This window comes from Prionailurus bengalensis, chromosome A1, assembly GCF_016509475.1.
Source record: "Prionailurus bengalensis isolate Pbe53 chromosome A1, Fcat_Pben_1.1_paternal_pri, whole genome shotgun sequence".
Lineage (NCBI taxonomy): Eukaryota > Metazoa > Chordata > Mammalia > Carnivora > Felidae > Prionailurus > Prionailurus bengalensis.
This window is the reverse complement of record NC_057343.1, coordinates 137,864,234-137,891,393: the sequence shown is the minus strand read 5'-3', so window position 1 is coordinate 137,891,393 and position 27,160 is coordinate 137,864,234. Positions and strand designations below refer to the sequence as shown.

General features: G+C 41.0%; 1 protein-coding gene across 1 annotated transcript in view; it reads left to right on the top strand.

Annotated features, from left to right (window-relative positions):
- The first annotated feature begins 1,238 nt into the window (after positions 1-1,238).
- Positions 1,239-27,160, top strand: part of ZNF366 (zinc finger protein 366) — a 71,173-nt gene continuing 45,251 nt past the window's right edge. The window contains exon 1 of the mRNA XM_043591763.1: positions 1,239-1,396. The gene's annotated coding sequence lies outside the window, so the exon portion shown is untranslated. The remainder of the gene's footprint in view (positions 1,397-27,160) is intronic.

The following is a 27,160-nucleotide window of genomic DNA, read 5'->3' as shown; positions in this document are numbered from 1 at the left end:
ATAGATAGATAGATAGATACATAGATAAATACACAGAGAGATGACAGACGGGGGAAGAAAACTGTGGGGATAAAAGAGTAACCTTATTGACCACAGAACCCAATAAATGCCTTTCAAAGAGACTGAATCAGAATCTCTCTTTCCCTGAATTCACTTTAATTGCTCCTTGGCATCAGGTATGACTCTCCACCCCACTTTTTTTTTCCACAATTGAGTGAAAGAAGGAAGTACCTTAAAGTTGGTTTTTCTTCTGCTGCCACAAAGGTCCACATAACTGCTGGTTCCTGTTTGTGGTGAAAATCGTCTTAACCAGATGAATGGAGGGCACAAGACACACGGCACAATCAGAGCGCAACTACTCTAAACAGAGCTCATGCCACCCGTTGGACTGCCAAGCACCGTTAAAACTTGTTAAAGAACATTCCATGTTTTCTCTCCTTCTAGTCAGCCTCCCCGTCGCTTTTCAAAAACTGTGGCTGACTTCTCTAAGACTAGGCTGCTTCACAGTATTTTGAAAACAGAAATTGCCTTTCAGTTTTTCCAGAGATGACTAAATCCCACACGAGATAGTTATGTCCAACAGCAGTGTGGCAAGTTGCTTTTTTTTTTTTTTCTTTTGAAAACATCAGCAAAGATGGAAGCTTTGACTTGGCCCACTGCATGAAGTTCGGTGACCAGTGCATAAATTGGCTGTTTGTTCCTGGAAGAACTCTAAGGCTCTAGAATCATGCTCAAAAATTGCAGCAACACTGATGTTTCAAAGAGCCCAAGAAGAGCCAAACATCCTGGCTGACCGTCACCCTGCCCAGCCTCACAGGCTGGAGGATTGCCTCAGTTAGCACAACAGACCAAACGTTCCCTTGCTCAGAGGCAACATGACATGATTTGTTCCCTTTTGGCCGTGTCAGTTCTGCAAACAAGATACCAGAGGCTGCAAGCTCAGGAGAGCCTGCCTTTCTGGAACACCATTTGTTTGGACAGGACAGGCCAGTAAGGCTTTTCATCTCTTTAAAGCTCTTAGGGCAGAGAGCATATTTGAGGAATTCCTTTTTTCAAAGATTTTTTTTTTTTGCCCCTTCCAACATTTTGTTTAAGAGAAAATGAGATGTCTATCTTCTGTTTCCTTATTTTTTTTCAGGAAAGCAAAGGGTTGTTGACTTCCTCCCTCTCCCCTCCCTTCCTTCCTTCTTCCCGAAGGTACTCATCTGAGAAAAAGAGAACGAAGTATTGTTCCTGTTCTTTCTTAAGTCATTTGAAACATTGTCCCTGCGAGTTCTTTAAGTTCCCTGCAATCTGTACACAAGAGAAAGAGGGAGAGAGAGAGAGGGAGAGAGACAGAGAGCAAGGGATCAGGTAAAGCACTGGGGTTGCTGCAGCCATTCAGACTCAGGAGCTGGTAAGTTACCCATGCAATCATTTCTACTTCCATTTCAATGTCCCCGGGATGGATACTGACGTGGGCACCTTCAATGGAAAATACCTTGCTGGGTAGAATCCTTAATCAAATGGTATGACTGATGGATGACCCAGAATTTAAGCTTTTACTTTTTTTCTTAAGAGAATACTGATGCTTTGCAGAGCTGAGGCTGGCAGAACGGGAAATAAAATTGCACTGGGGCTGAGGAGGACAGGGTGTTAAAACTGATTTTTGGCACAGATAACATGGCCGGGTTAACTAGGAGCCCTGGAGTGTGTGATGTGTCTCACTGGAGAATTCACTCCTTCTCAGTTCTGTATCCTGGGAACCTTAGGAGGGTGTCTGTTAACAACTATGGTTTGCTCTGGGACTTTTGTCACTCATTGTCTAGACTGAGGGTAGCCTTCTCTTGTTCTTTTTTTTATATTCAAGACCACCCCTCCCCCGCCCCCGCCAAAGGAATGTTAACGTATAACTGTTATTCTGCATCACTGAGGCTGAAGGAAAATAGAAGAGAATGTCACTTTGAATTGTACTGTGTGGGGAGTGCTTACGTGTTCAGGTTCCACATGCGGACTGAATGTACATTTTATTATCCACTGTTGATGGAAGATGTCATCTGCCACACAAAAGGCGGCAAAGATTTGGGGTCACAGAGCTTTAGTTTTGGACAACCACATGTGACTAGAATAGGAAGACTAAGATTGATCTCCTCTTACAGTACAAGTGAAAAACTAAGCTACAGACGCAGTTGAAAAATATTCACCCAGCACCTGGTTTTCCATAGCAAACTGGTCAAGCTTATGCAGACAACTAGTTTTTGAAAGTCTAACTTGCCTCAATTAAATTTGTCAGAAAGGATAACATTACCAAAAACTCATGATGGCAAGCCATGAGGGAGCCAAGAGCACACTGGCAAAAGAGGCCAGCAAGGTCAATTGGAAAGACAACGTGTATTTACTCATATTAATCATTTAATTCAGGGAGGTGTTGAATGGGTGAAGGACAAAATCATGCAGAGTTTTTTTAAATATTAATTTCTATAATATTTAGGGATTGAAGTAACCTTGGCTTGGAAGAGTGTGATAAAAGCAAACTAGTTTCTCATTTATAAATTAATTTGGCCAGACCGTGTATTAACCATAATCAAGTAATTCATCTTTAGTCAAAACTGAGCCATCATCTTAACAAGAGGGAGAACAGAGGATACAACCAGGCTGTTGTGCAGGTTTTGTTCCATTAGTCAGACTTCTTTTTTCTTCTCCTTTTTTTAAGAGGCTTTCTTTAAGAGCACTATAAAGCGAGCAATTTAAGAGAGCTATGATCAGCGTCTGCTTGCTAGAGGATGCAAAATGGTTCTAAGAGCACTTGAACATGCTTTCCAGGCCCCTACCACCTACCCTAGCCACCCGTTTCATAGATCTTCAGGTCAAAAAGTAGGCAGGACTGACACACTGGGGCATTTTGCATCTTTTTTGTCAGCCACTGTGCCCCTGTGGAAAACTTTTGGTTGCGATCTTGACTTGGTTCTTTCAGTTTCATTTTTTCTTGATAACGTATTTAATTTTGTGCTCAATTAAAACAACATCATAGAAAGCTCTGTAGTTTTGGTTACCGAATAAAAGCATCAGATGGAACATGGTGTGACAAAAAAAAGTGACAGTAGAGTCACATGGACTAAAGACAAGTGAGGCAAAAGGTGGGCATGATGACATTGGTGCAAAAAACAGCCCCACTTCTAGCATGCGTCTTCACTGTGGCCCCGGAGATAAAGGATCTCAGGATGTGTTCTTTAAAAGAAAAATATATATTCATTATTTCCATTTAAGTTGTTAAGCCTTTGCCATGAGAATATGTGTTTGATGCTGGGGGGAAGAAATTCAGATCCCTAAAGAAAAAAGCCATTGAGTCATTTAGTCTAGTTGCTACCAATCTGTCTCCACTCAATTGCAAGGAGTGAGTTAGCCTGTGTGGAAACTTCCACTGTGTGATTCTTCTTTGGGGTCATCAGAGGCTCTTTTGTGATATCATTAGGGGAACTCCAGCGTGGAATGATCCAGAATTTGACATAAAGAAGATTTCGTTATTTGTGCCTGAACTGTGCCTATAATAAAATTACAAATTTGTCAAAGAAATGTTAAATTATGTTAGGATGTGTCCTATAGGCCTTTGTGTTGGGATGTGAACCAAATTGGAGAAAGCAGAACATCAAAAGCATAGACTCTGTTGTCATACAAATTCGGGTTTGAATTCCAGCTCTGTCATTTACTGACCACAGGCCTTTAGGACAGCTTATTCACTTCTCTAAGCCTCAGTTTCCTCAAAGGTAAAACTGCACCCACATAATACAGTTGTGGGGATTAAATAAGATTATTTATGCAATGCATTAACCATGGCAATTGTTGACAATGCATGGCAAAGATTAGGAGTCAATCAATGTCAGTTGTAATTTTTTAAGTCAGGTACTAATACTTGAGGGTGCTGTATTTTTTTAATGCTGATAATAGAATACATCCTTTGTAATTTGTGTTATTATCTTTGATCAATACTATGCCGAAGGTCTATCAGAACAAAAGTATTCCTCATAGCTTTAGAGTTGGACACATATTTAGTGAAGGTATCCTGAACCCTAAGTTCTTGTAAAACAAAGGAAGGTAGAGTTTAATGCTTTGATGTTCATCTCCGCTAATGGCAGAAACACCAGATTTAGTTTCATTAAAATGCCAGCTGTGTTCAACAGAGCTCAATGCAGGGGAAAGGTTGCCTTGGAATAAAAGTTTTCAACCTAGACAAATGTTCGAAAAGACTGCAATTATGCTGTAGATGTTTATTCTCCCTTTCACCTATTTCCCCCAGCTCTTGAGCTCTGGTCATTGGTGACCTTTTCCCTGGCCCTGGAGGGCTGGAGACATGTTTTTTTGGAGACCACTGTGGCAGTTCCACGATTCAGCTAGACAGAAAGGACTTGAAATGACACGTTCTCTCCCTACTGAGGGCAAAGCACACTCAGTGATCTCTCTCCCCAAACATTTTAGTAAAGAGCCATTTAGCTTCACACAGATAAAAAGAACACCACGATCACCAATAGTGTGTGTGTGGCTGGAGGTGGGGGTGGTGGGGTGGGAGGTGTGGTTCATTTAACTGCTATTTCGCTCACTCTAAACTTTAAAACCTACAGGCTGATTAGTTTGTCAATACTAATGATACTTTAACTTAGGTCTTGGTTAAACTTCCGCCTCCACTTTCCAGAAGAAAACATGCAACCACAACAACAACCAGAAATCTATCACTAATGACGTAAAACTTTGAGGTTCTTTCGTTGGACTAAGAGGTTTTGGTATAATATAGATTTGTTTGGAAAACTTAATCTTCGGAGAACAAATTGAAGTTGAGTTGTTCTACACTGTTGTGCAAAAGGTATCTTCTAATGTGGCTTAGTGTAGTGGAACAAGGAGTAGACTGGGAGTCACAACACGGTTGTTCTGTTCTGGTCTGACCTCTACCATTCTCTGTATGTGTGACGTGAAAGGTTTCTTTACTGGCTCAGACCTCAGTTTTCTCGTCTGCAAAATGATGAATTCTCACGGTGGTCTGTGTGTGTTCAGTGTATATCAGAATTCACCTGGGGGGTGGTTTCCACTCTTCTCCCCTGCTCGCTGCCCTGGATGATCTATTTGGTTCTGATACAGATGTTCTTTGATTCTCTGAAATGAATGTAAGTGTCTTACTTCGTTTTCCTCAGGATTGCACTGACATTAAATAAAAATGCATGCTCTAAGAACCATGCTTTTAAGTGGAATTCCTATTCAGCATTGGATATTCTTTCTAAAAATTAGTTTTGAATTTATCAGTTGTTATTCTAGAAGCCATTCGTATTATAAAGTAAGAACTGTCAAGTAATCTGATGAGACTAACCAGGGTTCTAGAACCATACATAAATCATAAAAAGAGAAAAGAGCAATTACATAGGTGTATAAATATTGCAATGCCACATGCGCAGCACTTTTTGCTTGATGCATTTCTACATTGTTTTCATCTTATAGTGAGTATGCGTTGTTCATTTAGTCAAAAAAAAGAAACCAGATACTAAATTTTTCTACTCAAGTTTAAAAAATTATTGCTAGATTTAATCTCATAAGCTTTTTATTATTTTTACACTTTTATAATGTATGCTTGCTGAGCCTATTTTAGACATTAGATCCTCATCCCTAAGTTAATGGTGACATGGAAAGGCAAAAGACAGATAATGGTGTGTGAAAAACCATCACTGACAAGCCATGTTAAGTCTGCTTTAATTATAAGAAAAATCTGCAACTTATAGAAAAAGTTGTTCTTATTTCTACCTAAATCACTCAATTTTCTTCTCATATGTTCAGAGAGCAGCAATGGATGCAGGTCTGCATCTGACAGGAACAGAGAGACAACAAACATGGCCTAACGATCACTGCTCTTTTGTGACCATTCAAATACTAAATACTTTTAGATAAAAACAAAAACATTTAGAGAAAAAGAGAAAGAACATGTCTTCATCAAGAGATATGTGTATTATACGAGTTCACTAGAAAGTATGCACCATGAGGACAGGGACTTCATCTGTTCGCTGCTATGTGCCCAGAGCCTGGAATAGCACATGACATATAATAGATGTAAAATAAATATTTGTTGAATAGATAATATATAAGTGGGCTTTAGAGTGAAATATGGTATCTTTAGGGGTGCCTGGATGGCTCAGTCAGTTGAGTGTCTGACTCTTGATTTTGACTCAGGTCATGATCCCAGGGTCTACTGGGATCACTGCTCTGCAGTGAGCATAGAGCCTAAGATTCTCTCCCCCACTCTCTCTCTCTTTCTGTCCCTCTCCCTTGTTCGTGTGCTCTCTAGAAAGAAAGAAAGAAAGAAAGAAAGAAAGAAAGAAAGAAAGAAAGAAAGAAAGAAAGAAAGAAAGTTAGTTCCTATCTTTATATAAAGCCAAATTCAACAGTTAATAAGAAACAGTTAGTCAAACTTTTTTGGGGTCTAGACAATGCCAAACTGCCAGCTTGACATATTTATTCCCCACTTGAATTGACTGGAATTATGGCTCGTTCCACCATTATGTGCATGGGGCTACTACATGGATATTAATGTGTCATCTTGGCAAAGACCCCACCCACTTGCTCATGGGAGATAAACATTTATCAGATACACAAAAAAGACTCAGTTGCATTTTATTTTCTGTTTGTTTTCTGGGCAGATGATGGATTTGCAAATTGTTTTTGGAGGGAGGGAGAGAGGGAGAGAGGGAGAGAGAGAGAGAGAGAGAGAGAGCGAGAGAGCATGAATTTGTTTTTCCTTGGCTACAAGAGCTGTGAGCCAGAATTCAGCCTTGTAGGAAATGCTCAGCACTGTCTGGTTTTTTATAGGCAGGGTTGTAAATTCAAGTAAAGGGATGCCACTTAGGCTGAGTTTACACAAACATGAAGGGGCGAAGCCAGGGAGGGAAATGTGATATCCTTGTGGAGCACAATACCCTTTCCTTTACATAATTGGGCAATGGAGACAATCAAATGAATAAATACTGGAATGAAGCAGTTTTGCACTTATTTGGCCAATATAAGGGGGTAAATATGAATACAGAATAACAACAAGGGGCCCGAGGGGTCTAAGGTTTCTGTTATTTGCAGAAACTGGAAAATGCACTCTCTGTTCACAGTAATAAAGCCAAGTACCACGGCACTCAAAGGCAAGTCTGACCCATCCTCCCATTTTCCAATAATAGGTTATGGCCTCGCTTGGCCATCTGTGACGGCCACTGATATCCAACAGGAGAATGAGCACCGCCAGAGCACCACCACCACCAGTGGCAGTGTTTGTGGAGGAGTGGGCCAGCTAAGGACTTAATACACATCATTTCACTTAATACTCTCTTGCTCCCATTTCAGAAATGAAAAAAAAAAAAAAAAAAAAAACAACCACCTTGTTTAACCGATAAATTATAGAAAGGAAGTGATTTACTCAAGGCCACTAAACTGATGTTGGCTTGTTTTCAGCTTTCTCATTAAGGAGAAAGTGTTACCTGTAGCTAATAATATTTTTAAAAATTAAGTATTCCTTAAGGTAGTGTTCCTTAAACGTAGTTTAAAAACCAACAACATGGCATCACCCAGGATGATGATTTTTCTTGTTGGAAAAGCAGAACCTTTAGCTCCATCCTAGACCTCCTGTGTCACAATCAGTATCTTGGGGCACCTGGGTGGCTCAGTCGGTTAAACGTCTGACTACTGATTTCGGCTCAGGTCAAGATCTCACGGTTTGTGAGACTGAGCCCCTCAATGGGCTCTGTGCTGACAGTGAGGAGCCTGCTTGGGATTCTCTCTCTCTCTCTCTCTCTCTCTCTCTCTCTCTCTCTCTCTGCCCCTCCTCCACTTGCACACACTCTCTCCCTCTCAAAAGAAATAAACATTAAAAAAAAAAAAGAATCAGTATCTTAACCTGATCTCCATGAGATGAAGGTACAAATTCAAGTTTGAGCAGCACTACCTTAGGGTTGTGACTTGTTGTATGCAGAGTGATTTCAGAATGTAGGTTCCTGTTCCAAAGAGTTACAAAGCCATTTTTTAACTTTGACCTTACCAAGACAACATAACTCCCTCTTGGAGAGTGGTTATAGTGGTTACTGGCTAAGTCTTGACTCTATTCAGCTCTGAGTAACATTAGGTATGATTTTTGTGGTCTCACCAAACAAGTTAACTCCACATCAAGGGGCCCTGATAATCTGAGAGAGTAAAGATCTGGGGTATTATTTTTCAAGTGTATTCTGAGCACCAAACATCCAAATCACCTGGGGCAGATTCCCAGGACTTCTCCAGATCTAATGAATCTTGGGGAGGGGATGCGGGTCTGCGTATCCTACAAGCTGCTAGCTTAGGGTAAGGAAGTCCCAGCAGGGGTAGTGACAAGTATTTTGGGGTACATTAGCCCCAAAAGACATTCAGCTTTCAGCAGCTTGAAAAAAAAATTTAAAAGCAACCATGTAAGAGAGAATAACCTCAGAGTCCTTCCAGGAAGAAGAGCTTCTCTACCAGCTTCTTCCTTGGAATGCTGGACACTGGGGACAAGAAACTCTGCCACCTGCCTTGAGTCTGCCCCTGGGAGAAGGAAGGGGGCCTCAGTCTCCAGCATCACGGCCAAGGAGCAGATGCCAACACATACACCTCACTTTTCCCAGTTAGAAAACTCTGTGGAAAGAATCCTTAAAGTTTCCTTTGCACTCACTGTTCTGTCTTGGAACAGAAATCAAGAGGGGGCTATTGTTGGAGGGGTGGGGAAAGGAAGCAGGGCCGGAAGAGAGTGAGGGAGAGGACCGGAATAGCCTCTGGTTTGCTTCATCCAGGCCTCTGCCTGCTTGGAGATGGTGGCTTCTCCCCCTTAATCAAGGCCCTCTGGCCTTATTCCACAGGAAGTGCTGGGAGATGAAGAACTTCACGATTTCAACCCAGTTTTATTGAACACCCATTACAGTATGCCACCACTTTTTTCTTGCTGTTTTTCTAGTTCAGGCAGTTTTCTTCCCCACAGCATAGTGGATCCTCCCTCCCCCAACCCCCACCCTACAGGACTTTTTCAGTTAAAAAAGAAAAATAAAGAGAGATCTTCCATCATTATGCTAAAAATAATTACATATACATATATAAAAATAATTATATATATGAATATACATATATGTGTATATATATATACACACATATATATATATAAAACATATATATGTATATTATATACACATATATATACACACATATATATATAAAACACTTTTAAGGTGCTAAGGAGAACTGTACTTAATCCATCAAGATGGGGCTCCTGAATTATTAGACACTGAACTTTTAGGGTGAAGAACATTAAAAAAAGTTCCACAGTTACTCATAGGTATATGCAGAATCCCTCCTCTTGCCAGGGTTTTTAGAGAGCTGGGTAAGGAGGGACTATTCCCAGCATCATCTTTCTTGACATTCAGGAGACATCCAGGAATGCAGCAAGCAAGTCGGCATCTCCTCCAACTTCATCCACAGTGTTCCTGCCACCCAGTCCCTCCTCAGCACAATGACCCATCTCTGGCTCGGTCCAGGTTCCCAGGGGTAGAGAGTTCTTATCTCCTGGCTGCAGCCTGGGCCCCAGGTCTGTACAGAATGTTGGAGAAGGAGTGGAGAGCCCAGTTTTGGGAAAAGAAGGTACAGCACAAGACCACATCATTCTGAAGAAAGCAATCCTATTTAGTGTGCCTTCACAACCTCTAAGTGCTCAGACATCCCATTCTTTACTATGACTTACACTGCCTCCTTTGTGCTCCTTCTGACCCTCCTAGGAGAGGAATTTTGTCATCACATATTTCATACATGAGGCCAGGGAGGACCCTGAATCATGAGCAAATCCCACCCCAGAATGATTAAGACATAAAGTGCTAGATTCATTTGTTCTTCAACCGATACGGATTTGGGGGGAGGAGGACTCAGTTTACTTAATAAAGGGTTATTTCTTCTGTTCATGGCACATGGACATTACACACATGTGTATAAACATACACATGTGTACAGAGATACAGCCTATCCAAAAATCATTGGTAGTTCTAGAAGGAAACCATGGATTAGCACTGAATTATTTGACTCAAAAATGTAGTATCTGATTATTACTTGCCTATACTTCCAAAGAGACTTACTACCCTAATTGTATTTTACTTTGGGATGTCAAAAAAGAGTTTGAATTTTGTTAGCTAGTAACACTAGGATAGAAGGTGAAAAAGGACTTAAGTGTTACTGCAAGCAATTCATAAAGTGCGTCATTTGCTGTGTTATTTTGAAAATATAAGTAACACAGGACAGAAGGAGTCAGAGAATACATAGATCAGTAAACCCAAATGCATATGGAAATTTAGTAGGTGACAAAAAAAGCACTGCCTATCAGAGGGGAACATTGGATTATATAATTAACTATGTTAGGGCCACTAGGTAGCTATTTAAGGGGGAAAACTTATATCCCTACTTTATTTCTTAAGTTGAACCCCAGATAGATCAAAAACTTTAAATGTTATAAATAAGAACGTAAAAAATACAAAAAAATGAGAGATTCATTTTTGTTTCTAATCTCAGAGTAGGAAAAGTTTTCTGGTTTTACCCGGAAGACTTATTTATTATACATTATCACTTAAAATAAAAGGCTTCTATAGGGCCAAAACTCAATAAACAAGGTCAAAAGACAAACACAAAACTAGGGGAAATATACACAATGTTTATCACAAGGAACTTAATATGGTGAGAGAAGAGGCAAAGGACATAAACCACATTTCACGTAAAATGAGATATACTTGACCCTAAAATTTGTGAAGAATAAAAGATACTCATCCTACTTCATAATAAGAAAATACAAATTAAAACTACCAGATACTATTTTTTTTACCTACTTAATGAAATAAAAGATGAAACATTTGTTAGCATATTTGTTTCTGGGGATCTGGAGAGTACGCTCATACAGCTGGTGTGATAGTGAATGATCAAAACTTACTACAGAGAGCAATCTGTAAATGTCTATCAAAATGTACAACGGACTTCTCTTGGAATTAATCCTATAAGATGCAAAAACACATTCCTACAATGCAATATATTTGCCACAGCGTTATTTGAAGTAGGATGAAAAGATTAAAAATAGCATAATTGCCCATCAGTAAGGAAATGATTGAATTAAGCATCTACAGAATAGAGTATTATACAGCCTTACAAAAGAACGAATATAATAAACTCCAGGAATGGACTCTAGGTATGCTCAACCGTGACAAAGGTGTAAAGGCAATGCAGTGAGGGAAAGACAATCTGTGAAGTAAATAGCACTGGAATAACTGAATAACTATATCCAAAAGAAAACACGACCTCAGGCTCTTACTTCACACCATACACATACATTAACTTAGAATAGGACATATATCATATGTTTTCACTCATATGTGGAACTTGAGGAACTTAACAGAAGACGATGGGGGAAGGGAAGGGGAAAAATAGTTACAAACAGAGGGGGAGGGAGGCAAACCATAAGAGACTCTTAAATATAGAGAACAAACTGAGGGTGGGTAGGGCGGTGAGGGAAAGGGGAAAAGGGGTGATGGGCATTGAGGAGGGCACTTGTTGAGATGAGCACTGAATGTTGTATGTAAGCAATGACCATGGGATTCTACCCCAAAAAACAAAAGCACACTGTATATGCTGTATGTTAGCTAATTTGACAATATATTATATTTAGAAAAAAAAATTAGGGTATATCATAGACCTAAATGTAAGAGTTGAAATTATAAAATTTCTAAAAGAAAACATAGGAGAAAATCTTTGTCATCATGGTTAGTCAATGATTTATTAGTTACAGAACAAAATGCACAATCAATGAAAAAATTGATAAAATGGACTTCGTCAAAATTAAAACCTTTTGCTGTTCAAAAAAACCCACCCTTAGAAAAATAGACAAGCTATTAACCAAGAGAAAATATTTGCAAAACAGAGCTGATAAAGAATATATATGGAATATATAAAGAACTCTTACTCTTAACAATTCAATAATAGGACACACAACCCAATTAAAAACTGCAAAAATTTTGGATACTTAACCACAGACAATGTCCAAATGGCAAACAAGCACATGAAAAGATATGTAAAAGAAAATGCAAATTAAAACCATGACATCAGTACACATCCAGTAAAATGTTCCAAACCAAAAAGACTGAAAATACCAAATGTTGCTGAGGATGTGCAGAAACTAGAGCTCTAACACACCGCCACTGGGAATGTTACAGGGTATAACACTTTGGAAAACAGCTTGGCGGTTTCTTAAATAGTTAAATATATACTTACCATGCAACCCAGCAATTCTACCTCTGGGTAACTACCCCTCAACAGTGAAATCAAACATCCATATAAAAGACTTGCACACAAAGGTTTGCAGCATCATTAGTCACAGTTGCCCCAAATTGAAAACAATTCAAAGGTCAATCAATGAGTAGATAAAAATTGTTATATCTGTACAATGGAGTACTACCCAACAACAAAAAGGAACTATACTGTTATATGCAATAATGTAGATGGATTTCAAAAGCAACTTTTTAAAAGTTTACTTCTTTATTTTGAGAGAGATGGAGAGCAAGCGAGCAGGGGAGAGGCAGACAGACAGGGAGAGAGAGAATCCCAAGTGGGCTCTGCACTGACAGCGCCCAGCCCAACGGGGCTCGAACCCACGAACCGTGAGATCATGGCCTGAGCCGAAATCAAGAGTCAGACACTTAACCAACTGAACCACCCAAGCACCCTGAATCTCAAAAATTCGTTAAGTGAAATAAACAGACACATGTTATCTAAGGAGCCAGGTATAGAGCAAATATTGAATGATTTCATGTATTTGAAATTTTGAAAAGCAAAAAACTATAGAGATGAAAAGTTGCTGGGTGGTTGCCTGGGCTAGAGGTAGAGGCTGGAAGTGAATGCAAACGAACATAATGAACTTTTTGGGGGGTAATGAAATTCTTCCAAAAGTAGATTCTGGTCATGATTGTATAGCTACATAAATTTTCTAAAACTCATCACAATGACAGTTGGAAATGTATGAATTTTATATTATGTAAACTATATCTCAATAAAGCGGTTATAATTTTGAAAGGAAAAAATATGTTGTAATAATGGAGCGATCTCCAACCTGTAAAGTACAAAAAGCAAGACTGTGCCAGGTTACATAATGCTACCAATTTTGTTAATAACAAAATAAAAATATACTTTCGAGGTGCAGAGAATATCTCTAAAAGGATACAATAGACCTGCTAATAGGATTTGCCTTTGGGTAGGGGAATGGGATGGCTGGGGTAGGGGAAGGGCTATAGAGGAAACATTGTCACCAAATATCCTTTTGTACCAAATCAAAAATAAGGAGAGGAGAGAGGGAGACAGAGAGAAAGGAGTTTTGAGTCCCACACCAGCTCCGTGGCTGTGGGCAATTATCTGAGCCTCTATTTCTTATCTGTAAAATGAAGGGGTTGGTCAGTTGATCCCTTAGGGATGCTTCTGATTTCAAGTTCAAACTCTGAGAATTTCTTTAAGGACGATCATCTCATATCATCGGATCCCTCTTGATCTTCCCCTGCCAGCACATCACCAACTGCCATATATAAAGCCACAACCAAAGGCTTTGTTCTTTCTCACTCAGGTACCTCTCCATGTATCTGGTCCCCATCCTCCTGGCAACATGTACAATGTGGCCATCAACCAGGGTGAGAAGGTATCCCAGCAAGCAAAGTGTATGTGGGAGGAGTGACAAGACCATACAGAGGCGTGCTCACGACTCACATCGTGGGGGGTAGCTGCTTAAAATTAAGTCCCAACCCTCTTGCTTGCTAGCAGTGTGATAATCAACAAATGGGCAGTTCTAATCTCATCTGCATGACAGGTGTAAAACAGCACCACCCTCTTAGGGTTTGTTGTGAGGATTAAGGGTGATAATTCACATAATTGCTTCATACAGTGCCTGCCCCACAGTAATATTCAATAAATGTTGGCCTTTTAATTATTAATCTGAACTCCACTGCTCATGGGACCCACTTTCCTGGCAATGGAAGGAAGAGAGGCAGCTAGGTTATCCAGCTGTGTGCTCACTAAAGCCATGAAGTAGGGGTTTGGGGGTGACAGAACGGTTTGTTTTCTTAGTCCAAGAACCCAAAGGGAGATACTGGAGTAATTTCTGCTGCCCCCAAGCCACTCTCACAGAGGGAAACTTAGAAGATTCTATCCCTGGAGTCAACGATATCCTGAAAATGTGGTGAATGCAGGCTATAAAAGTGTAAGGTTGTGACTTCAGGCTGGGGGTTGAGCCAGCTAAGTTAAACAGCAAGTTTCAATTTGCATGATAAATGTGCTTTAAATTATATTTGGATCAAAATATCATCAAATATTAATATTAGGCCATTGTATAACCCCCTCACCATGGCAGCCATTCAATAAATGTGAGTTGCAGCTTCAAACCAAACCAAATCAAACATCTTCCATCACCATGATGTGCACAGGCTCATGCTCCCCCATTGCAATCTCCGGGCAGCACAGCAAGGGACGACTCTAAACCCAGACCACCTGGGGTCCCTGTAACTTCAAGTGTCTCAGTCAGAGACAGCGGCCCAACAAGAACACAACGAAAAATTGATAGCTTTCAACTGAATTAAATTTCCCGTGTGTAAGGTGATAGTGAACCCGTTGTGCACACACTCTCTGCCTTATACATTATCAAGTCAAATTCTGCAACTAGGTTGCAGAAGGCAGTTTACTTCAGTGGGATGCTCAGCTCACTAACTCTCTCATATGCTTCTGTTCTCCCTAACTGGATCGGAATCATGTTTGTCAGGGACTGTGCTTTTAAGCATTTTTGTAGTCTCAAGAACAAGAGCCCTCCACAGTCCTGCTGGCCTCACATTAATTTTCTCTGAGATCCTCTAAAAAAGCTCTTATTATCTCCACTTTAGAGATGAGAAAACTGAGGCTCAAAGGGAAACAATTTGGCTGAAGCGATACAGCTCTGTGAATCTCTAGGGATCTGAGGACTCAGATTAAACTTACTGATTAAACAGTGTTGTGAATGTCTATGTGCCTCTGCTCTTCAAATATAACTATATTAGAGTGATTAATAAAGTATAAATTAATTTTTAAATGTTACTGAATTCAAAAGGCTTTGGGCTATTTTGTATTGTTTCTAACCTACTGGGGATTTTGAAAATGGGTTTATTTTTATAATTTACAATGGAGTCCTCATGCTGAGAAGTCTGGGAATCACTGCAGGAGACCAAAACTGGGGTTCACTAATAAAATGCAGGGAGGTACTTTAAATAATCTAGGTCTTGGGTGGCAAGCAGATTTCCCATTCTTAACCTGCTACCTACAGCCAGTTTGTATATTTGACCGAAGTCTAGAAAGTATCTGGAAGTACGTATCATTACTGTTTAATTTCTTCATCAAACAATTATCTTCAAAAAAAACCTACTGATTCCTTCCTTCTTATCTGTGTGACCTTGGGCAGTTTGTTTAACGTATTTCCTCATTGGTAAGATGGGGAAAAGAACCTACCTCATATGATGCTGGGACGGTCACACGAGTTAATGCATGTGATGTCTTTCATAAATTCTTGACACATAGGAAACACTCAGAAAATATTATTGTTGCATTAGGCACCACTGAGCACTGTTTTTGACACATAGTCGGGACTTGATAGATGTTTTTGGAATGAACGACGAATAACTGAAAACGTGAAATAGGAAGAGAGGGCAATTCTAGATATGTGATTCCTCATCTGTATTTCCTTCATCATAGGCAGGCGGTTAGGACAGCTGCTTTTATGCAGATGCTGTGTTTGGGAGCTTTTACTTCAGTGAGCTCAAGCTAGAGAGATAATGGTGCTTCTGTCTCTTCTGGTCCCGCACACTTTACAAGTCTATCAACTTTATGTATCAGATGCATCAAAACAGAATTAGGCAGAAAGAGCTGGGCTTGGAACTCAAGTGCAAGCTATATTCCTCTTTAAAAACTGCAAGAGGAAACAGGCCCAGTAGACCTTCCAGATAGGAGAGAAGCAATGCTTTCTTACCACAAACCAAAATGCTGAGGACCACAGTTATAAGAGGGTCAAAGGAAGTTAGAATGAACTTTCGTAGCAGGCTCAATGTTTATCTAGCTTAAAATTTCACTTCCAGATTATCCCATGGATAGTTATTTGGCTTTATTACCTAAACAATATTTGAGCCTAATAGAGGGGTTTTTCTGTTTGTTTGTTTCAGTGTTTGCAAAGTGCAGTGTTGAAGGTAAGGGTAAAGTACCTGTTGCTGGGTTTTAATAGATGGGCTGCCCTGAGTTTCAGTGCTGGCTGACATACTGTTTTTTAACATAAGTCTCAGATGTAGAGACAGTCAGCTTTTCAGAGCTGGCTGCTTTTTCTAAGACCAGCTGGTAATAATCCTAGCAGCTATGACTCCATGGCTGTCCCACGTGGGTGACGCTCTGGGCTCGTGCTACGATCACTACAGTGAATAAATTCCAGTTCGAGCCTTTCACAAGTTTCCAGTAAATTAACGGCTGTACTGACTAGAGATGAACGCATCCCTGTCACCTCCATCCACTGGCCCTGTTCCTGCCCCTGGGACCACACAGAACAAATCCAGCCCTTCAAGTATCAGCTCTTGGAAGCATGTAAACCTACATTACCAAGCCCCAGGCCTCCCACCCACCTCCTTCATAACTCACGGGTTCCTTCAGCCAACTTAATCTAGACCTCCCCAGCAGCATGTTGTACACCTCAGCAAACCAGTTCGTCCCCGTCCATGGTCTTTGACCCAAAATGTCCCCTTCCCCCATCCCAGTAGTCTGGTCAGTATGCAATAGCCTGGGCTCCAGGGGGCCCATTTTTAGGGCCATGGTAACTGCCGGGATTCTCTCTCAGCCAGTTCAGATGAAGTAAAAATCAAGGAACTTGAAATGAGAATTACTGATTGCCTTATTATTTTTCTAGCTCCTAGCCCTAGTCTTGTCTTAGGTCTTCTTCTTTCCTCTTTACAACTAATAGAATATCTTCTTACCAGTGTTGTTAGGAAGCCCGGATACTAGTAAATGATAGCTACTATTTGAGCGCCATTTTTTGTTTGTTTGGTATCAAGTGCTTTATATTTCTTAATTTATGGGATCTCATAATAACCCTGTGAGGTGGCTTACTAATTTTTTAATCACCATTTTACAACTGAGGAAACTGGGATGCAGACAGTTCGTGCCCTGTCACAGATGGTAAGTGGAAGACCCAGAACTCAAACCCTGGGTTGCCTGACTTCCAAGTTTGTGTTCCTCCCACATATTGCTCAGCCTCTTTCTAACATAACGCCCTTGAACATTCATAGTACTTTACCCAGCCATATTGGGCGTGCAATGAATGTGCCCCCTTTTTCCTATCATCCTTTGTCTTCCTTGGGGAAACATTTGACATCAAGAGCCATCTCAGGGAGAGGAAGGGGTCTCAGGGTAGGCCTCTTTCACTCCCTCTACCCTCACTGGGGTCCCCAAGCCCCTTTGAGGGCTCTGTTATATCACCTTCAGTAGCTATCATTACTCAAGTTCAGTAGTTCTCAATTGGAGGCAGTCTGGTCCCCTGCTGAGACATCTGAAAACAGGGAGGATACCTTTTGCTTAGCAGAATGAATAGGGGCCCCTATTGGCATCTAGTGGTTGCGGATGGGCAGGGATGGTAAAATTCTGCAATGAACCCACACAAAAGAGCAATAATGTATATTCCCTTTGAAAAGGTCAGGGCCATGACTGTCTTCTTGCCATTGTCCCTCCATGCCCAGCACAGTACCTTCCCCTCCATAGATGCTTAAGACAGGTCTTTTGAATGAATATTCTCCTTTGTCACCCTTCCCATTTTCTGCCTATCTCTTCTACCAGTGGAGGTTCTGAAAGAGAGGTGTCCAACTTGCCTCTAATTACTGGAAGCAACTTTAAACTTAGAGACCTCATATAGCTGTCTCATCCATTCCTCTTTTCCTCCCCTCTTTTCAAAATTTTCAACAACTTGGAGACATAAGTCTAAGTTGATCAATTATGATGTACCCTTTTAGTGAAGCTCAAAGACACCCCTTTCTACAGTAACTTTCAGTAGAAAAATTTTTTTCCTTTAAAGTGGATTTAAATACCCTAAGAGGGTATTAGGTTGATGACTTCAATGGATGAATTGTGAAGTGGTCAACTTCAAGTGATGTGGTCAAAGAAGCATCAGAAGCCCTGGTAGGCTTCCCCTCTCAGACCCATGAAGCTACAGTCTGGATGTGAGTGGAGGAAGGGAGAGGCCTCTTAAGAAACCAGTGAGAAAAATGCTAAAAGCTGGAGGTCTGGCTGGTTTCCTCATTCTTGGTGAAATGTCAGTGAAGTTGGAACCAAGTAGATCAAGGAATATACTTCACTCTAGGACAGATAACTTGTTAAAGGAGGGTGAACTTGCTGGGATGAGCACTGGGTGTTGTATGTAAGCCAATTTGACAATAAATTATATTAAAAAAATAAAGGAAAGAGAGAACTGGAATCCCATGAGATGTCTTCCCATGCCCTGATTCCAGTTCCATGACAGCAGAATGATGCTATAGGGTGGCAGCCTATCTGTGGTTGGATATTTACAGAGTTCATTTGTTTTGCTTTCTGGCCGAGTTCCTTGATGAGACCCTTAGCTCTTTTCTCTTTTATAGGTTTCAGAGAGAAGGTTCTCTTTCCACCCTGGGAATTCTCCATTCTGTTCCACTCTGGCTCTCTTACTTTTTAAAGGGTCTTAGGGAGTTGTTTAGGAAGTCTTAAAGTTCATTTTAATTCTCCTTAATTGAAAATTACTCTCTACAGAGTAGCATAGCTCAGGGCTTATAAGGAAGGGCTGAGAAGGATCAAAGCAGAGAATTGTGGTGAAGGAGGGAAGAACTAACACTTACTTAGCAACTGTTATGGGCCATGCATACTACCTATTAGGTATCTCATTTTAATCTTTCTCCAGATCCATGAAATAGTGTGTCAGTCAGGGTATATGCTAGGTTGTACTTTAATAACAAACAATCTTCAAATTGCCATGGTTTTGAAAGAAAGAAAGAAAGAAAGAAAGAAAGAAAGAAAGAAAGAAAGAAAGAAAGAAAACAAGGATTTATATCTTACTTCCATTTCATATCCATTACCTGGATAAAATGTGACTTTGTTCCAGGTCATTTTAACTTTAGGCCTCAGGCTGACAGAATAGCTATTACTGGAAATGTTTCAGGTTGCTATGGCAGAGGGATACAAAATCATGCAAAATCATGAACTACTTCTCAAAGATTCCATAAGGAAATGACACATGTCACATATGCTCACATTCTGTTGGCCAAAGCCAGTCTCAAGGCCAGTCTACCTATAAAGGGAATAGAGAAAGGCAATCCAACTATATGTACAGGGAGTTAGAAACATTTGATGAATAAAGTGTTATTGGAGCTGAGAAAATGGATGCTTAGGAAAGTTAGTAGCTGAAGGAGTTGCAATTCAAAGCCAGGTTTTCTGACTTGGTCTCCTGGGTTCTCTGCTCTCCTATATAGTAGGTGTATTCTACAAGCATGGTGTTACATACGTAGTGCTGTATCTTCTCTCCAAATAAATTGTCTGTGGGGCTAAGAAGGAAGTACGTACATGCACCTGGGTATGGACAGGTGAGAGTCAAATCAAAGTCACAGTGACTCAGACTTTATCATCCCCATTTCTACTCCCTATAAAGGTCTTTAACACACTTGGTGTGAAATCACTATATAACAGAAGCTTCATCTTTGAACACATTTCTTTTCCATCACAGTATCAAGTGCAACAGGTTTCCTTACTTATTGCTTTTATTTGGTGCCTAATTAGAAAAGAGCCGCTCAGGCCTTAGTTTGGGCAGACTGCTGCCTGGTCGATGTTCAAGGTCCAGGGGAAAGGATGTCCCAGATTCCCTCTATTACTTTCAAGATAATCTCCAGAAAAAAAAAAATTCTTGCTCAAAGAAAGAATGAAATAACAATACTTACTGTGCCAGCTCTTAGAAAATCAATCCCAATATTTCATCTCCCTGGACCCCAGAGGAAATGCTATGTTAGTTCCCCTCAGACTTTTCTAATCCAAGTAACCCTAATGGGAGAGAAGAGAAATCCTAAGTGGTCTGCCACAGGTGCAATTGCAAACTTTAACCAGTCGTGTGTGTGTGTGTGTGTGTGTGTGTGTGTGTGTGTGTGTGTGGTGTATTTGTTGTTTTACATTCTGCTTCATTATATGTCCACATTTGTTTGCATTTAAAATGCTCTATGGGTGCCACAGCGACTTAGTCAGTTAAGTGTCTCTTGATTTCAGCTCAGGTCATGGCCTCATGGTTTGTGAGATTGAGTCCCATGTCGGGCTTTGCACTGACAGCACGAGGCCTGCTTGGGATTCTCTCTTTCCTTCTCTCTCTCTCTGCTCCTCCCCTGTTCTCTCTCATTCTCTCTCTCAAAAAAAAAAATTTAAAAAGTATTTTAAATCACTCACCACTACATAAAATTAATAAACCAGAAAAATACACTTATTCTTGATTTTCAGCACCCCCTAGGAACCTGACCTCAAGCCCTCCCCATCCATGAACAACAATATGCTTATCAGATGAAAATGGGTCCCAGAAGGATATGGATAAGGATTACTTTTAGGCTTGTGGGTATGGTGGGTTTCCCTTGGCAGCAAGAGTACCCCCAGAAACAAGGAGAGAATAAAGGTGAGAACAAGGAGGAAGAGAAGGGGTAAGGAGGAAGGGACAAGAGGACCATGAAATGATATCTAGAGAGGGGGAGGAGCCAGCATAGCCAAGTGAGCAAGTTACAAATACGGCTTGGCTCAGTCGGTTGAGCATCAGGCTCTTGATTGTGACTCAGCTCAAGATCCCAGGGTTGGGCTTCATGCTGACCATGCAGAGCCTGCTTGGTATTCTTTCTCTTTGCCTCTCTGCCCCTTCCCCACTCACATGCTCTATTTCTCTCAAAATAAATAAATAAACTTGAAAAAATTTTTAAAGCATACGGAAATAACTCAAAACTAATTTATTTATTAAGACAGTTGTTAATAACATTTTTTATTGGTCATATTTTCCTTATCTGTTACAAAAGCAAAGTGCTTTGTCTGAAGCACAGCTAGCTACAAACTAAGCAAATTATATAACCTTGCTGGTTTCCGAGCCATAAAGCATGAACTCAAGTGCTGCTCAGCCTAACGGAGTACATAGCTTGCAAAACCCTTTGGAGACAGAGAGTGCAATTTAAGTATTATATGTTATTAAATAAAAATGCCTATTTAGGAAAGGAACTCTCCATTAGCATTACATGTGCCTTAACTAGTAGTCAACATCTGGTAGATCTGGAGGTCAAAAATTTTTTGACATAAGGGACCCAGGCGTTTATCACTTAAAATAGTAAATAAAAGAACAAAGAAACAAGCCCAGACAGTGACAAAAAGCATGTACCATTAAGGCATTGGCTTAGTTCAGAGAGAGATTCCTGAGCTAAAGAAGGCCTCATTTACTGGAATGGAAAAATATAGGGCCAGGAAATTGCTCAGAGGTCTCCTGTCTCTTCCTGTGCACGTGGGGACGCACTATGTGTTGGCTACTGTTTTGGATCAGAATCTCAGTTTTAGAAATAGCCTGAGTTGTGTCCTTGGAAAGTGAGAGGGTTGTGTGGTATATTTGTGTGTGATGAAGGAGGAGGAGGGGAAGATGTTGGGGGGAGACATTCAGATGCACTCTGGAAACAAACTGCTTCCTTGGGCCTCACAGACAGTTACCAGAATGGAGCTGGGAAACTGGGCAGCTAATCTGGGCCTAGGGAACCTCCAAGATTCCTGAAGCAGCTCTGAGGTAGAGCCAAGTCAGCCTGCTGACAACAAAAGCAGGTTCCGCATGTTCACACTAGATGGCTGATTTCAAGCCTGCCTACTTTTCTGGTGCGTGGGCTGCGTCTTTTTCATTCAACAAACATTTATCTGGCAACAACCTGTCCCGGCAGACACTGTTTTAGGCACTGGGGATATATCATGAAACAAAAGACAAACATCTCTATGCTTATGGAGACTACATTCTAGCGGAAGGAAATGGACGCTGAACAAAATAAGTAAGTTACATGTCAGAAGATATGGAGAAATAGAAAGCAGGACAAAGAGTGAATAGAGAGTGCTGAGGAGGGCAGGGTTAGGGTGGCCTCACTGAAAAGGTAGTACCGAGCAAATGCTTGAAGGAAGCAAAAGAGAGCCATGCAGGTATCTGGGGAAGAGCTGTCCAGGAAGAAAGAGCAGCAAGTGCAAAAGTCTGGAGGTCAGAGCCTGCATGCTATGCGTGGGAAACAACCAAAGGCCAGTGTGGTTGAAGTAGAGTAAGCAAAAGGATGTGGTAGGATATGGGTTCCGAGGGGTAACTGCATCATGGACAGCCTCGGAGGCCACTGGGTGGACTTTGGCTTTTACTCCAAAAAGATCACAGGAGAATTTTAGGCAGGGGAGTGACAAGATCTGACTTACATTTTATTTATTTATTATTTATTTATTTATTTATTTATTTATTTATTTATTTAAAAATATTTTTTAATGTTTATTCACTCTTTTGAGAGACAGTGTGAGCAGGGCAGGGGCAGAGAGAGAGGGAGACACAGAATCCGAAGCAGGCTCCAGGCTCTGAGCTGTCAGCACAGAGCCCGATGTGGGGCTCAAACTCACAAACCATGAGATCATGACCTGAGCTGAAGTCGGACGCTCAATCGACTGAGCCACCCAGGCACCCCTATTTATTTATTTTAAAAAAATTTTTTAATGTTTGTTTTTGAGAGAGAGACAGACAGACAGACAGAGCATGAGCGGGGCAGGGGCAGAAAGAGAGGGAGACACGGAATCTGAAGCAAGCTCCAGGCTCCCAGCTGTCCGCACAGACCCCGACATGGGGCTCAAACTCACAAACCATGAGATCATGACCTGAGCTGAAGTCGGACGCTCAACCAACTGAGCCACCCAAGTGCCCAAAGATCTAACTTACATTTTAACAGAATCAATTTGACTATTGTGTTAAGAGTAGGCTAAAGGGAGTCAAAAGTTGGAAGTGAGGAGAAGAGCTAGGAGGCTATGAGGAAGTGATTTTCCATCCATTTTAGAGTAAAAGCTAAAGTTCCTGGAGGAAGGCTGTTGTGGCATGGGCCAGGGTAGGGGTAGTGACGGTGGTGAGAAATGGTTGGATTCTGCATAGGAAATTAAAACACAACTCAGAAAGTGTGGTAATCCCTATACTGGGGTACCCCAGAAGTCTGTCCAGGAGTATGTCAGAGAGCTGTGACGGAATGGTGACAAAGGATGTGCCTTCTTCGCTTCCAGGAAAGGAAGAAGAGGCAGGATTCTTGTTGGTGCAATCACCTCACCTTTTGTCTTTTTTTCCTTCCTGTTAATTGAGAGCCTATTTTGTGCCAAGCACTGTGTTGGGATACAACAGTGAATGTGAACTGATAGGATCACTGCCCTTACAGAGCAGTCCGCAAAGGGAGTCAGGTGTTAAGTGAATAATCACAATAACAAATGTAAAATGACCACTGTGACACATGCTGAGTGTCAAAATTGGTATGTCTGCCCTGGCTGAGAAAAGAACACTTGAGCTGGGATCTGAATAACTATGTGCCAACCAGACAAAGGTGACAGAGGGAGAGGATGAGCGTCCTAGGCCCGGGGAATGGCATGCATAGAGGTTCAGAGGGGAGGGGGAGCACAGTATGGATGAGGAACTGAGAGAAAGCCAACATGAGTAAAATGCAGAGAGCTTGGGGAACATGAGCAAAATGCAGCTGGAAAATGGACAGGGTCAGACTGTTGGGCTTGCTGGCCGAGTTCAGAGTGTGAACCTCACCCTGAAATCAATGGGAAACAACTGGAGGCCTTAGCAGGGGAATGATGTTCCCATGTGCTTGCTGAGTGGAGTAAGAGGGATGTGGAAGGCCACATACGAGACAAGGACAGCAGCTCTGGTGAGTCGGTGCTTGGTGCTTGCTTGGACTGGGAGAGAGCTGTTGTGGTCAAGAGGAAAATGAAGACTGGGATCTGAGAGGTATTTAGAAAGTGGAGCTTGGGTTTGGATCGGCCTTGAGGGGTGACGGAGAGGCAGAGTCCAAGAAGAATTCCCAGTTCTTTGTTTAAAATACTTGTGCCAGCGGATGTACGACTCTCCTATTTGTAGAACTCACCTACTTGTATTAGACCAAGCCACAGGGTAAGTCAGAAAGGACATCTATTTTTTTCCACAAATATTTAAAAATAGGATTTTCTGTAGGATGGTTTAGTTAGTGTCCAGCCTTACCAAGAACAGAGGGTGAGACAGATGACTGTCCCCAGGCCTCTCCGGCCCCACAGCCCTGTTGTATAATCAATTGATGCAGTCCTGCTTAGAAAACATGATCTCTCTTGGGGCGCCTGGGTAGCTCAGTCGGTTAAGCGTCGGACTTCAGCTCAGGTCATGATCTTGCAGTTTGTAAGTGTGAGCCCTGCATCAGGCTCTGTGCTGACAACTCAGAGCCTGGAGCCTATTTCGGGTTCTGTGTCTTCCTCTCTCTGCCCTCCTTCCCTTGCTCACGCTCTCTCTCTCTCTCTCTCTCTCTCTCTCTCTCAAAAATAAACATTAAAAAAAAAAAACCACAATCTCTAAACCAGTGTTGTCCAATAGAAACATTACATAATACAAGCCACAAATGTAATTTTATATTTTCTAAAAGCCATATTTTTTAAAAAAGCAGATGAATTTAATTTATTTGAATAACTTCAAAACATCAAAAAATATTTAAGCATGTAATCAAGAGAATAATTATGAGTGAGGCACTTTGCTTTTTTTTTTTTTAACTAAATGATTGAAATCCAGTGTGCTTTTTACATGTATAGCACGACTGAATTTGGATTAGTCTTATTTTGTGTGGTCGAAAGTCACACAGGGCTAGTGAGTACTGAACTGGACGACATGCCATTAAGCCATTCCAGCGGCCACACAGATCTTAAAACCACATACAAAACACTGGAAATAGCTGCTTCTATAGTGATTTAAAATGCTAAGAACTACTTTATTTTTTTTTAATATTGTTTAATGTTTATTTCTTTTTGAGAGAGAAAGAGAGACAGAGCATGAGCGGGGGAGGGGCAGAGAGAGAGGGAGACACAGAATCTGAAGCAGCTCCAGGCTCTGAGCTGTCAGCACAGAGCCTGATGTGGGGCTCCAACTCACAGACCGCGAGATCATGACCTGAGCCAAAGTTAGTTGCTTAACTGACAAAGCCACCCAGGCGCCCCTATACGAACTAGTTTAAATACAGCTTCTTAAATTTCAAAATCGAGTACTTTGTGATTAATTAACTGTGTGAATTCAAGGCAGTTAGTTTTCTTTTCCATGCCTCAGTTTACAAAAAGGAACTGCTGTGGTGCTGCATAAGTGTACCAACCTTGTCAGTCTTAACAATCATTGACTCCAGGTTAAGGAAATCCAAATGGCTTTTCTTTCTATTTTAATTATCATTTCCCAAAGATATCTTTCCTTCCAAACTTCTAAATTCTTCTACGATATCTGAAGGTAGAAAATTGGCTAGTTCAATAGTGAACTGACAAAATTCTAAGAATGATTTTCATTCCAAGGCAAAAAAACACAAAAAACAAAAAACCAAAGTTGGATTTACTGGGGAAATGTGAATACTAACTGGATATCTGATGATTAAGGAAACTCTTTATTTTTTAGATATTACATAGAGTACTGTGCCTATGCTTTAAGAAAAAATCCTTATGTTTAAGAGGTACATCCTAAATATATTTATAGATAAAATATGATGTTGTGAATCTACTTCAAAATCATCCTAATTAGGAGGTAGGAAAGAAGGTGGGGAATAGATGGAATATGGTTTGTCATAAATGAAACATGGTGTGAGACATGGGGATTCATTGTGGTATTATTCTCTCTGCATTTATAGTTTGAGTATTTACATAATAAACATGTTTTTTTTCAAAGGTATATTTTCGGACTTTCTTAGGTACTACCAGAGGTAGGATTTTCAAACATTCCCTTTAAATACTGCGTATGCTTCATCGCACAGATGAAGAGGCCTACCTAAGCATCGAGAACACACACTCTTATTTAACACTGCAGTGGAACAAAGCCCTGGGTCCAAAATTCCCATCATAGTTTAAACCTCTGGTGTTTTTAGTGGTAACGTAACTTTGCCCTTTCATCCCACACTTTGGTACATGTTTAGGATGTGTGCGTGTGTGTGTGTGTGCATGCGCGCGTGTATGGGCAAAGCCTGTGCCTTCGGTGTCAAGGAGATCCCCACACTCTGCCTGAGCCTCACAGGGCCTCAGGGAGCATAGTGATAAATCTTAGAGACAAAGTACATTGCAAACCCAGAATGATGCAGATGGTTGGTTCAAAGCCATAAAGACCATTACCTCTTCCTCACATCATGGAGGCTACATGGGATGGGAACAGGTAGGAGCAGAGGAGGGAACTCAGAGGGGATGTAACCTCAAAGACCACAAGGCATAGCACTTAAGACCCACAAAGGAGGAAATACGAGTATAGATCCCTTGTCACGTCAGGTTGTCTTGCATTTTGTCAAATTCTGTTGTAAGGCTCTCTCTAAATTCCATGAGAGATTTCTAGCCACCTCCTATCCACTCAACCCTCCCAAACATTGTGTTGGGAGATGAGGAGGCTGGAGTCTATGTCCAAGTTCTTGCCCAAGACATTGCAAGGATCTGAATAGTAAAGTGAGAACACAGGACTGTATCTCGCAGATTCGATACCTTCAGACACCCTTGCCTGACGGGCTCATATCTTCCCACTTTCGAGCCTTTGGGTACTTGACCTCTCATTGAGAATTACAAGGCAGGCACTCATTTTCACTCCCAAAGGAATACCACTGCTAGTGACTACACAAAAGTGTATACAAAGAAAGAGAACAGGATTTAGTCTGAGAATGTTTTCTTTTGCATTTTCATCAGCCAAAAGAGTACTGAGTTTAGGGTACCAACATATGGCACAAATGTTAATTTTAAGGAAGATTTGGCGAACATAATACGCTAAGCCATGCTACTTTCCACACATATGATACTTGGCTTCAGTGGTGGCAATCCAGTGCCAGAGTTTCTTAAATGTCAAGCATTTTAAGAA